We start from the raw sequence: 13,971 nt of genomic DNA, 5'->3' as shown, positions 1-13,971 counted from the left end.
TAAGATGGAAGGTTCTGATTACCAGGTCAGTCTGATTCTGTTCCTCCACACCTTCATACCTTCTTGCATTAAGCACCCTCACCCTCCTTTGCCTTCCCACAGTTTATTCATATTATTAAGCTCCACCATGACCATATTCTTTTTTTTCTTATTTTAAAAGATTTTATTTATTTATTTGACAGAGAGAGAGTGAGAGAGCACAAGCAGGGGGAGCGGCAGAGGGAGAGGGAGAAGCAGGCTCCCCACTGAGCACCCTTGCGGGGCTCAATTCCAGGACCCCGGGATCATGACCTGAGCTGAAGGCAGACACTTAACTGACTGAGCCACGCAGGCATCCCCCACCGTGGCCATATTCTTGAAGTATTGGTTCATATGTGTATTTTATCTGCACAACTCACACTGTTTCCTTAAAGGAAGGGATCTTGTCTATCCTTCTGTATCTTTCCCAGAGCAGGGAGCTTAACACACACAATGGTTAATTGATTGATGAGGATTCCACCAAGCATTTCATGTAAGCTCCTTTCTACCTGTAACACTTTTTATTTTTTATTTTTTGTTAAAGATTTTATTTATTTGACAGAAAGAGCACAAGCAGAGGGAGAGAGAGGGAGAAGCAGGCTCCCTGCTGAGCAAGGAGCCCGATGTGGGACTCGATCCCAGGACCCTGGGATCATGACCTGGGCTGAAGGCAGCCGCTTAACCGACTGAGCCACCCAGGCGTCCCAACACTTTTTTTTTTTTTTTGAAGATTTTATTTATTTGCCAGAGAGTGAGCAAGCGAGCGAGCAAGCAAGAGAGAGAGAGCACAAGCAGGGAGAGCGGCAGGCAGAGGGAGAAGCAGGCTTCCTGCTGAGCAAGGAGCCCAATGTGGGACTCGATCTTAGGACCCTGGGATCATGACCTGAGCCGAAGGCAGATGCTTAACCGACTGAGCCACCCAGGTGTTCCTGTAACACTTCTAGAGTGCCTGATTAGAGCACCTTCATCATCAACTTTACCTGGGAAGGCAGCTTTTCTGCAAATGTGCAGGATGCAGTGCTGGGCACTGGCACTTTTGTGATCTCTCTTAATTTTCTCTAGGTGTGTATTGTACATTTCCGTTTTTCAAGATAAGGAAGCTGAGGCCCATAGAGGTTAGGTTAGCATGTGTCAAAGTGTTAGAGTAAGCAGTTAGTTAGGTTTTTTAAAAAAGATTTTATTTGGGGCGCCTGAGTGGCTCAGTCGTTAAGCGTCTGCCTTCGGCTCAGGTCATGATCCCTGGGTCCTGGGATCGAGCCCGATATCGGGCTCCCTGCTCGGCGGGAAACCTGCTTCTCCTTCTCACGCTCCCCCTGCTTGTGTTCCCTCTCTTGTTGTCTCTCTCTGTCAAATAAATAAAATCCTTAAAAAAATTAAAAAAAATAAAAGATTTTATTTATTTATTACACTGACACTGAAAAAAAATCTCCAAGGTATATTGTGAAGTGACATAAGCAAGATTCAGAGTATTATGCAAACTTTATGTAAAGATGTGTTTGTGTTTATACACATCTAGGATACCTCTAGAAGGAGATACAAGACACCAAGAACATTGGTTGCCTCTATGAAGGGAAGGGAACCAGGTGGCCAGGGCATGGTGTAGGAGAGGGATGGTTTGAGATAGGGAAGGACAGTGGTGTTTTGTTATAAAAACCCCTGGTGGAGCACCTGAGTGGCTCAGTTGGTTAAGCGTCTGAATTAGGCTCCCCTGCTGAGTGGGGAGTCTGCTTGTCCCTCTCCCTCTGCTCTTCCCCCCCTCCACTTGTGCTCTCTCTCTCTCTAATTTTATTTATTTATTTATTAGAGAGAGAGAGAGTGGGGAAAGGGAGAGGGAGATGGAGAGAATCTCAAACAGACTCCACACCGAGCACAGAGCCAGATGCAGGGCTCGATCTCACGACCCTGACATCATGACCTGACCCGAAACCAAGAGTCAGACACTCAAATGACTGAGCTACCCAGGCACCCCAGTTAGTTAGGTTTTAACAGGATGCCTGAAGGCCAGAAAACGGGGAATCATGCCTGCTCTGGGAAAGTTAGAGACCTGCCCTGGCAGCATTCCAAAAACACCACCACAAGAAGCTGGATCAAACCAGACAGGCCCATGACAAAGAAAGCCAGACAACCTGACCAAGTAAGGGAGAAAAGGCATGAAACCTGCTTCCAAGAAATCCCATCCCCAAGTAATAAATAATCCACCCCTCGTTAACAACTGTAAATACAAGATAGAGACCCAAAACCTCAGGGAGCTCAGCTTCCCCCTGAAGCTCACCTGCTCTCACATCTTAAGAGTGTACTCTCTTTAATAAGCTTTCCCACTTGCACTGCTCAACCACTGTGTCTGATCTTTCCTTGAATTCTTTCTAGCAAGAAGAAAGCCTTTGGTGACGTCCAGGGATGGGCTGGGTGGAGGCCTCAGGGCCTGGGGATCTTCCCAGTCCACCTGGTAATGAAAGAATAACCCAAAGACATATTGTAAATTATTATCGCACTGATTTGCTTGAACACAAAACTCTAATAACAGATTGATTTTATCTAACTATGGATTTATCTATAAGAAAGATGAGAGAGGAAAGAAGGAAAACAACAGCCGTATTTGGAAATGGTGAACATTGTTTTCCTCTTGTGGGGTAAGCTGGCAACCAGCAAAAGGTCGGTTGGGGGTGTTCTGCCCTTGGTCAGCAGACTGGGTCCTCGGGGGGGAAACCAATGTAGATGTTTATGGATTCCCAGAGGACCTTGGGAATTTAATTCCGAGCAAGGTGTGACAGGCTATGTCTGTGCTACATCTGTCACTGTCTTCTCCATCTCAGCTCTGCTAACCCTATACCAGCAACTTTCCCAGAATTTTTCACCTACCCCTCTCAGTCACTCAGCACTCAGCCATGTGGACTATGAGGGCTGCTGGTTCCTTCTGATGCTGCTCATGAGTTAACTGTTGCTTTGGGATCATGGTTATGCAGCAACATTTAAGAACCTGGACATTAGATGGCGAAGGAGAGCAAAAAGCCTAAGGACAATCACACTAAGGAATGTTGAAATCCACTGCATGTCCAATTTCTTAGTTTGCCTAAGCCCAACCTGGAGAGCAATTCACAAGGATGAGTTTGGTCAATATTAGTTAAGCAAGCAGCTTTTAAGTTAATTGATTGTACCACTTCTCCTAAGGTATTTATTGGGTGCAATAAGATGTGTTACCCATTGCCCAGACTCCACTTTGGCTGGTGAGCAAATAAAACGTCTATCTGATAAATTTATGCTCATCTGTTATACTTCTAATGCTTGAGCTATTTCTTTTGCTGTTTGAGCCAGAATCTGATATAAATTATGGATAACATGATCTAGTTCAGGAACTCCTAGCCAGAGCATAAATCCTTGCCCTAATCAGTGAAATAATGTCTTGGATACCTCCTGGTAAGGGAATACATCAAAATAGTAATAAAACGAGAGCACAGGGAAGTTCAGTTTTGAATGCCTGGAAAGGCTGAATGAGTATACTCAAAGTGTAGGCATATTTTAATATGGCACGCATAGGAAATCCATCTGATTACACCAAAAGAACATCCCAGGGATGCACACTGAAGAGGCACAAACGTATTGTTTATGGTATCACTGACACTGCCTTTCGTGTACTCATGAGTGCATGCCCTGGAGTTTAAATGCAGTGCTTGTAGTTAAAAGGACCTCAAATGGTCCTTTCCGGTGTAGCTCTAAGGTGTCATTTCACTGGTGTCTCTTCCCAACAACCCCAGTCTCCTAAAGACAAATCATGTAAGGGTGTATCTGGGGGTATTCTCTTTGAGAATGCAGCTTGCACCTGTTGAGCATATGATGTTGTTTTTGACAATATTTGTTTTATTTAAAGATTTTATTTATTTATTTGACAGAGAGAGAGATAGCGAGAGAGGGAACACAAGCAGGGGGAATGGGAGAGGGAGAAGCAGGCTTCCCGCTGAGGAGGGAGCCCGACGCGGGGCTCGATCCCAGGACCCCGGGATCATGACCTGAGCTGAAGGCAGGCATTTAACGACTGAGCCATCCAGGTGCCCCTGTTTTTGACAATATTTGATAAGCTTGAAATGTTAATAAGGTAGAGCCTGATAGAGGAGGAATCATCATAGTCTCGTGGGTCCTCCTGGAATCATTTCATGTGACGGCCTCTAAGGATTAAACTTTTGTGGAAATTGGGATGATTTTGATTTAAAAGATCACTAGTCCATTCAGTTCTGCCAAAATTTTATAGGTCAATATGATCAAGGAAGTTTTTATTTTAATGGATGTACCTTACACAGTTTCTTAAGTATTTCACCTGTAAAGTGAGATTCCCTATCACTGGAGAGTAATGAATATACTATCCAAGTGGTAAAAACAAAATCTATCTATTATTAGTTTTTGTTTGTTTGTTTTGGCAATATAATATTAGCCTTTTAGTAGGGGAAGACTTCAATACAAGCATAAAACTAACCATTACTAAAGTGTTGTAGGGATGGAAAAACTTTTCTTCTACCCCCTTTTTTTTTTTTTAAAGATTTTGTTTATTTATTTGACAGAGAGAGACAGAGCGAGAGAGGGAACACAAGCAGGGGGAGTGGGAGAGGGAGAAGCAGGCTTTCCACCGAGCAGGGAACCTGATGTGGGGCTCGATCCCAGGACCCTGGGATCATGACCTGAGCTGAAGGCAGACGCTTAATGACTGAGCCACCCAGGCGCCCCTCCTCTACCCTTTTATGCTCGTTCAGTGGGGCTTGTGAATTAAACTGACAAAAGACAGATGAGCAAGACAAAACACAGGTTTTTTTTTTTATTTTTTAGACAGGGGGAGGGGGGTGGGACAGAGGGAGAGGGAGAAGCAGACTGCTTGCTGAGCAGGGAGCCCGAAGAACCCCAGGACCCTGGGATCATGACCTGGGCCAAAGGCAGACACTTAACTGACTGAGCCACCCGGGTGCCCCAGAGAGAGAGAATCTTAAGCAGGCTCCATGCCCAGCATGGAGCCCAACACAGGGCTCTATCTCACAACATTGAGATCATGACCTGAGCTGAAATCAAGAGTCAGCTGCTTAACCAACAGAGCCACCCAGGTGCCCCAACCAGTTCTTTTGTTTTGTTTTGTTTTGTTTGTTACATACACAGTGTACATACATGCAGAAGTGCTCAGTGATAAGTAACTCGGAAGGGTGGTTAGAATTGGGAGGCTTGGGGCGCCTGGGTGGCTCAGTCAGTTAAGCGGCTGCCTTCAACTCAGGTCATGATCCCAGGGCCCTGGGATCGAGCCCCGCGTCAGGCTCCCTGCTCAGTGGAGAGTCTGCTTCTCCCCCTCTCTCTGCCTACTTGTGCTCTCTCTCTGTCAAATAAATAAATAAAATCTTTGGAAAAAAAAAAAAAAAGAATTGGGAGGCTTATATACCTGACTTAGTAGGGAAAAGGGTGGGGGGAAAAGGCTCTTATGAGTAGAACAAATAGGTTTCTTAGGAAAGACAAATGGGTTTTAGGAGAACAAATGGGAGCTAAGAAAGTTTGCGATGTTTGTTTATGCAGAGGCAAGTGATCTTTCCCTTTTCTTCATGGCCATGAAACTTCCCTGGAGAGGGGATTTATGGTAGGTTTACTCTTGGTCTCTCTTCTGGGAGTAAATCTGAAGCGGGAATTTATGGAAACCTCATTTACCAGAAGTTGCTGCTTTGAGTCAGATAATGGAAGCTCTAAGAGAACTTCTTTCTACATCTGTTGATTCTCAATTGCCTTCAGCTCAAAATAATTTTTATGCCAGAGTGGCAGATTTTGGGGTGGCGTATTCTATTCTCCTTCAATGTTGTTCAAAATTTTGTGATTTGGGCTGAAGGGTAGCAGAATACGGCACCCTAAAATAGGCCTCTTTGGCATGCAAATTATTTTGAGCTGATTTTTTTTTTTTTTTTTAAGAAAAAGAAGACACAGGAGAATCTCTGAAAACAGAGTTGAATTAGTTTTTTTGTAAGGGAAATTTACATTTGTAAGGGAAATCTCCATTTGTAAGGGTGTCTCCCTCTTTGTACCAGGAAAAGAAGGATGATTTATTTTCAAGAAACTCTCATCAATAGAGAATACGCCTGACTTAAATCTGCATAACATCCTTACTGTACTTTTCCTGGTAACCTTCCATAACTGCTCCTCTCCCTCCAACATCTTCCTTTTGTCGTTAGCTGAAGATGGTATTTAAGCTGGTGACTTGGGCCATTTGGGGGAGTTTTATTGTTTTTTTTTTGGTATCTCCCACGTATACGTGAGGTATACATATTATTAAACTTCTGTTTGTTTTTCTCTTGTTAGTCTGTCTTGTATTACCGGGAGGCCTCCGCCAAGAATCTTGAAGGGTAGAGGGAAAATATTTTTCTCCCCTATAGAGCAATTGAATAAAACCCATTTGAAAATGTTCAAATTTTTTTTTTTTTTTTTAAGTAGGCTCCACATCCAGCATGGAACCCAATGAGGGGCTTTTACTCACAACCCTGAGATCAAGACCTGAGTTGAGACCAAAGAGTCAGCCACTTAACTGATTGAGCCACCCAGGTGCCCCGTTCAAATGGTTTTTGAGGCAAGGGTTCTGAGCTCTGCTTTTCTTTATAGCTTTTCCTGGGTTATGATAATGACAGGGCAAGATTTGGCCACATTTCTGGAGTAAAATTTCCTCACCAATATTTTTTTAAAGTTTGAACCAATTTATCTTTACCATTGTGAATAATTTCACAGAGAATACATTAAACGTCTGGAGATGGTCTCTGGGAACATTAAGCAGCCATCTTGGCAACACAAATGCCCATGATTGTGATGAGGAATAAAAGCAGAAAAATGTTCACTTTTAGCCTGAAAGGTTGACCTATAGGCTGCATAGTTTCGATAAGGATCAAATACGTGCTGGTTGCTGCATTCTTAAAGGGTCTCATGACTGCCTGTAAATCTCACCGATAGTTAATATCGAAGTGAATGATAAGCACCAGAGAAATCTTGCAAAAGTAGTTTTAGCAGTAGAAATTTGAAGAAAACATTTATGATCTAATACTCCCTGCACGTCCCCTCCCCTTTGAGCACAAAGCATAAAACCTCCAGCTTCATACAGCAAAAGTGCAGCTCTTTATGCTCACGGGTCCTGTCCCCATGCTACTTAAATAAACTTACTAAGTTGCACCATTAAGACATCTCAAGACTTCTTTCTTGACCGTTGCGCTCAATGATCCCAGAACAATTCTACATACGCCAGTTTTTGAGATGGCCGGTATTTCTTTTCTTCTGAGGGGGAAGATTATCAAATTTGAATGAGCTTTTCAGGATTCATGAAATTACATTGGGCAAGCCCCTTCCCCCTGTCCGACAGTTACCTCTGCTTCATTATAATGTTAAAGTCCCTGCCCTAGGAGTAGCACAAGCTTCATTAACATAGGATGCAGGGTAGGCATGTTTTCTAAGTATGCCTGCACAATCTTATGCCCACATTTACATGCTCCAAGAGCCAGTATAAACTGGATGGTGTCTTGGGCTCCTTCTCTCAGGTAGGGAATGCAAGGTCTTGCTTACTTTTTGAAACAGCACTGGGAGTTTTAACCACTGATTTATTGTCTCTGATATAGTTAGGCTAGAGACTTGTGAGTTTTTGCATTCTCTTTGTTCCCTTAAAATCCTTAACTACTGAGCTTTTGCATTTCTTTGTAATTCTGACACCTCCTAGGAAGTTCTGCAAGAAGTGTGCTTGGACAGATAGGGCATAGATCATGGAAAACAGCTAGGGGCCCCAAATGACTTGTCTTATGTCACAAAGCTATATCTAATCTTTCTTTTTCTGGAGATCCCTAACTCTTTCTGCTTTCAACAGTCTTAGGATGAGCCCCTGATTTTTGAGCAAGTTTGCTTTCATGGGAGGAGCTTAGCCCAGTTAGAAATGCCTGATTTTGAGCTTGCTATAAGGCCTGCTCCGAGGAAGAAAAGGGCTACTGTCATATGAACCCCAAAGTAGGGGCTCTGGGACATTGACCTTTTTAGACCATTCATCAGTGGCTGAGGTCTAGCAATAGTACCTAACTGCAAGATAGGTCTTCAGCAGCTGTTTTTTTTGTTGTTGTTGTTTTTGAAGACCAGTGTTCCTTCATCAGAATGAATGCAAGTAAATTGGCAGGCATTGATATCATGATAATATTTACCGAACAATCATTTGGTTGTATTCTTTGTTTTTCAGTAATACCAAATCGATCTAGCATTCTTATAACAAACTGTAGAAATGATCTCTGAAAGTATAGTCTTTATCTAGCATTCTTATAAATGGAGGGGATGCCATATATATAAATACTTAACATATATGAACTATATCTACCAACACTATATTATACCTTGTCCTCCATTTAGCAGAGAATGTTATACACAGGTCCAAACTCTTTTCTATAGACATCTATTTTTATTTTTTTAATTAAAAAAAAGTTTTTTTTTTTAAGATTTTATTTATTTGCGAGAGAGAGAATGAGAGACAGAGAGCATGAGAGGGAGAGGGAGGAGGGTCAGAGGGAGAAGCAGACTCCCTGCTAAGCAGGGAGCCCGATGTGGGACTCGATCCCGGGACTCCAAGATTGTGACCTGAGCCAAAGGCAGTCGCTTAACCAACTGAGCCACCCAGGCACCCTCTATAGACACCTATTTTTAAAAAACTGACCAGCAGCGTAGTGGTTTATTTTATTCGATTTACTCCTTTTCAAAATCTCTTCCCTCAGTTACACTGCAGCTGTTCCTTACTCTTCTGTCATCATGCCTGTTTCTAAGAGCCCACTTTCAGGTCATTGCTTCTAATGTGCCGTAGGAAGGAACTAGACAAGCAGGCTTTTAGTAAGTGGTGTGTGTGGGGAGGAATTCCAAATCTGAACGAGGCCCGAGGGCAGTGAAACGGTTCAGCTTTAGAGCATGGGCTTTGTTAATGGATATTTTTGAGATCTATTGCTTTGCTTGGATGTTTCCTGCCTCCCACTTTTGTGGAAGTGGCTGTCAGACTGACACCTCAGGACGACATCACCACAAACATTATTTCCACCAGTCTTGTGCAAGGTACTTGTCTGGGAATATCAAAGAAACACAGGACTCTCTGGATTCTTGGGAACTCAATCTAATTTGGGATAGTAAATCCTCCTAAGAACAAAGCAACACATTACACATTCATCCCATATCAAGTGATTCAACACTGAAGGAACACCTCATAAAGATTTCCTGGAAAAGATTTGTGTGGAATCAATTTTCTTTAGAGAAAGTGACAGATATGTGTAGGAAAGGACAAATTTCCCTTTATTCCTTTCTAGGTTCTTTGCCTGGATTAATAATTAAATTGACGTAAGAGATTAACAGGGAAAAAAAACAAATTTCATAAGTATAGGAACCCCATAAAAATATGAGACCCAAAGGGCAGCCAGGTAATTGAGGCTTATATAACATTTTGAGCTAAGGAAAGGGTAGGGATCTGGGATACAAAGGAGAAAAAGGCCATTCACAGGAAGGTGAGAGAAGATGGTTGGAGAGCAACCTTGTTATGTAGATAAGTTTCTTAGGTAAAAGGTATCTCTAGTAATAGCTCTCTTCCTGGTACAGGCTCACCATCCAATTGTAAATTTAGGCAGTTGAGGAGGAGGTAAAGAGCTTTTCCTGAATCTGCTGGGTTTTGATTGCCTTCAACTTAAAATAATCCTTATGCCAAAAAGACATATTTTGGGGTGGCAAAATCTCTCTTTCATATGCTTTGGTGAGAGCAGGAGAAGGCTGTTAAAATATAATTTTCAGAGAAAGGTAAAATCATGACTCTCATACAGATCTAAAGGTCAACACATGTTAAGGAATTAATTTTACTCCTATTAAAGAGGACCAGAGCCTTCCCGTAGCTAAAGTAGTAAAACAGACTTTATTCAGGAACTATTGCATTAGGGGAAAGAAAGAGAGCTCAGTATAGAACTGAGCTCAATTCCAAATGCAACAAAGGCAGCTGGGGACTTAGAGCCTAGGAGCAGAATGAGGGGATCAGTGGATGGAAAGTTACTGAGAGGAGACATCAAAAGGGTAGGGAGATTCTTGCTAAATTGAGTTAATAGGATTCTTGCTGAAAGCAGGACAGGATGGGATATCAAGGGTGGGGAGATTCTTGCTAAAATGATTTAGGATTCTTGCTACAAGCGGGCTGTGCAGCACCGCCCCCCCCCCCCAAGGATGTAGGGCCAACATCAAGGCCTCACTGAGAACAGGGCTCAGGGAAGCTTGACCAAAGTTTGGTCAAGGAGAGTGTTTGTCACTTCTATGATATGAGAGAACCAGGTGGATGTTATAATTGGTTCAAGGAAAAGTCAAAACTGTACAGATTTATATGAAGTAAAGGAATGTTGAGACAAGTTGCAAAGGTCCGCAGAAATTGTTTTGCCACAGAGGGAAGGAAGTTAATTAGAATTACTACCGAACAGGACAGCATTTACATATCTATCAGCTGCCTACAGCTTACAAAGAATTGCAAAGTAGCTCAAAGACAATGAATAGGGCTAGGATCTGATAACCCAGAAGGGCAGGCTATAGACGATATAGAGTTTTCCATTGAAACGCAAATATTTCTCCATAAGGAGCTTCTGGCAAGGTGAATGGAGGGTTAAGAGCAGGAAAGTTAAAAGAGGAGGAATTTAGGAAGAGTAAGGAAGTCACAAAAGGTTAACCCATTGGTTGGACTTGAAATACGACCTGTAGGAGACGCAGTGGCTTTTTCAGGGTGAAAGAGAAGTTTTAATTTCAGATTCTCTAAATCTTTAATGCATGAAGATTCCGTGTATGCATATTTGATCCTAATGGCTTTAGGATTCCTATGTGCTGATTCTAGCTACTTCTAGTTTCTGTGGCTACAGAACTTTTCACTGAGCCAGGTAGTGTCTGAAGTTGTTCATATGGGGTTTTTGAAAACCTTCGGACAGCTTGGAGCTCTATAGGTGGGGTGGGGAGAGAAAGAAGATGAGAAATTTGACTTATTTTATTTCTGTGTTGGCTTTTATTTTTAAAATAACTCTGTACTCCTTGTAAAGTTTTCCCTCAGAACAGTTTTTCCTCTGCACACTCTCTTTTTCTTCATCACGTTAATGGCTGCAGCTTTGCTCTGGTGAGTCAAAAGGAAGGACCAGATCTTCACGAACCACTTGCTAGAATAGAGGGACCAAATTATATAGGAGGGCCCCTAGGGGGGATAGTAAGGTGAGGAAGAATGGGGATACAGGTAAGCATGGTGAGGGGCAGGGCGTGTGGGAGAGACATGAAAGACGAGAGCTAGGAAGGGCTTATCACAACAAATGGCTTAGTCAGGAAATGGGAGCTAAAATTCCATTTCTGCTAGAACATGCCCACACTAATTTTGCTCAAAAGGTTTTTGGATGCAGCTATAAGGGATGAAAAAGTTTTCCTTGCCCCTCTTAGGGTGCCTGGGTAGGCCTGAAAATTAAACTGACAAAGATTAACAGGAGGAAAGCATACAAATCTGTTTGATACATGTTTTATGTGTTGTGGGAGCTTTAATGAGGCCTGACCTAACAGACCCGAGTATTTTTATGCTAGGTTTGATAAGGAGTAGACAGTTGTAGAGGAACATGATAGACAAGGAGTATGAGGTAAGTGTAGTAAACTGAGGGAAACTTAACAAGGCCTGTTCTTTCAGATTCTTCTCAGCATCCCTGTGTCTTCAGACATAAGGATGCTCCTTTCCTCTGGAGGTAGGCAGGGCACCTCTCACATGAGGGCCTTATGACCCACTTTAGGGCAGAAGGATGAGGGAAGGTGCTTCTGCTGTTTTTTTCATGCTCCTTCAGCTTAAAATATTCAATATGCCAAGATACCATATTTTGGGGTAGTGTGTCCTGATCCCCATCACAGCCAAGCATCTTTATTCCCTTTTTTATTAAAAAACATTTTTTATTATAAAATGGTCCTTATATTTTCTTCTATAAGAGAATTCCCACAGAAACGTTAGGTTTTATGGGATTTGAAGGAATATTTAAGAATATTCACTGAGTCATTTTTCAAATGAGATATAATTGACATATAAATTGTATATGTTTAAATTGTACAATGTGTGGATTTGATACATTTATATATAGCAATGCCATTACCACTGTAATATTAGCCAACACCTCTATCATGTCACATAATTATCATTTTTTTGTGGTGACAACATTTAAGATCCAGTCTCTTGGCAATTTTAAGTATATAATACAAGTATTGTTGATTATAATCACTATGCTGTATATTAGATCTCCAGAACTTATTTATCCTACATAACTGCAGCTTTGTACCCTTTGACCGACTTCTCCCCACTTCCCCCACCCCCCAGCCCCAGTAACTACCATTCTACTTTCTGTTCCTATGCGTTTGGCTTTTTAATTTTAATTTTTTTTTTATGGAATGCTTCACGAATTTGCGTGTCATCCTCGCGCAGGGGCCATGCTAATCTTCTCTGTATTGTTCCAATTTTTTAGTATATGTGCTGCCGAAGCGAGCACGGCTTTTTAATTTTTAATTTGAATTAATTTGAATTTATTTTGTATATTTTTTTAGATTTATTTATTTATTTATTTATTTAATTTGAGAGACAGAGAGAGCACACAGAGGGAGAGGGAGAAGCAGACTCCCCACTGAGCAGGGAGCCTGATGCAGGGCTCAATCCCAGGACCCCCAGGATCATGACGTGAGCCAAATCAGATGCTTAACCGACTGTGCCACCCAGGTGCCCTGGCTTTTTAAGATTCCACATATAAGTGAGATCACAGATAATAGTACTTGTTTTTCTCTGTCTGATTTATCTCACTTAGCGTAATATCCTCATGGTCCATCCATGTTGTTGCAAATGACAGGCATTTCTTCTTTCTCATGGCTGAACAGTATACCATTGTGTGTGTGTGTGTGTGTGTGTGTGTGTGTGTATGTATACACACTGTACCTTTTTTATCCATTCATCTATTGATGGGCACTTAGATTGATTCCGTATATTGGTTATTATGAATAATGTTATGAACATTAAAGTGCAGATATCTTTTCAAGATCCTGTTTTCATTTCCTTCAGATATATACCTGGGAGTGGGATTGCTGGATCATACAGTAGTTCAATTTTTAATATTCTGAGGAACCTCCATACTGTTTTTCACAGTGGCTGTACCAATTTAAGTTCCCACTAACAATGCACAAGGGTTCCCTTTTTGCCACATCCTTGCCAACACTTGGTATCTCTTGTCTTTATGATAGCCATTCTAACAGGTATGAGGTGTGCCATGAGCACCCTATGAAGGTGCACACACGAGTTGTGTCTTTCCACAATGTCAGCTTTATTCAATCATAAAGCAAAGTTTAATCACAATTATAAAGCAGGTTCAGGATTCCAAACTCAATGACATTTCACCATGTGATTAAACTTGGCTTGTTACACAGCACACAGAGCAGGACAGAAGACAAACCACACAATGGACAAGATAACAGGTATAGGAGGTTAATGAACCAAATGCAAAGTCAGTCTATGGGCGCGCAGTTGAGATAAAGCCCCAGTCTGCGGCAGCTTTTGGCACTTACTCCTTCGTTCAAGCAGTGAAGGATCTCAGTTCTGTTCAGAGATCAGTTGGTGGCAGTTGCCTTTTTTAAGTGGTCAGACATAGAGGGGTCACGTCTGAAGAGTCTGACAGCTTGCTGCCAGAATCCTTCCCTTTTTAAAGGGATTTAATTGGTTTCGGGTCCCTGCAGACCTCCTCTGGTTCTGCTTGTTATCAGTTCTGGGGTGTCGGCTGATGCTGGTCCGGGCCATCCCTCCTAGCTGCAGTACCTTTACCTACTTGCGTCATTGCTCGACGCGGGCTCCTGCTTGACACGAGACTCCATTTTGCTCTCTATTAAGGTGATAGTTCATTGTGGTTTTGATTTGCATTTCCCTGATGACCAGATGTTGAGCCT

The 13,971-nt window shown here is 42.2% G+C and overlaps 1 protein-coding gene and 1 pseudogene across 1 annotated transcript in view; one reads left to right on the top strand and one right to left on the bottom strand.

Moving 5' to 3' along the window:
* Positions 1 to 13,971, top strand: part of PAGE4 (PAGE family member 4) — a 162,079-nt gene that overhangs the window by 25,592 nt on the left and 122,516 nt on the right. The gene's annotated exons all lie outside the window — the stretch shown is intronic.
* Positions 12,428 to 12,536, bottom strand: LOC118534121 (U6 spliceosomal RNA; annotated as a pseudogene).

This window comes from Halichoerus grypus, chromosome X, assembly GCF_964656455.1.
Source record: "Halichoerus grypus chromosome X, mHalGry1.hap1.1, whole genome shotgun sequence".
Classification (NCBI taxonomy): domain Eukaryota; kingdom Metazoa; phylum Chordata; class Mammalia; order Carnivora; family Phocidae; genus Halichoerus; species Halichoerus grypus.
Note: the sequence above shows the minus strand (reverse complement) of the source record. Positions and strands in the feature narration are given on the sequence as shown.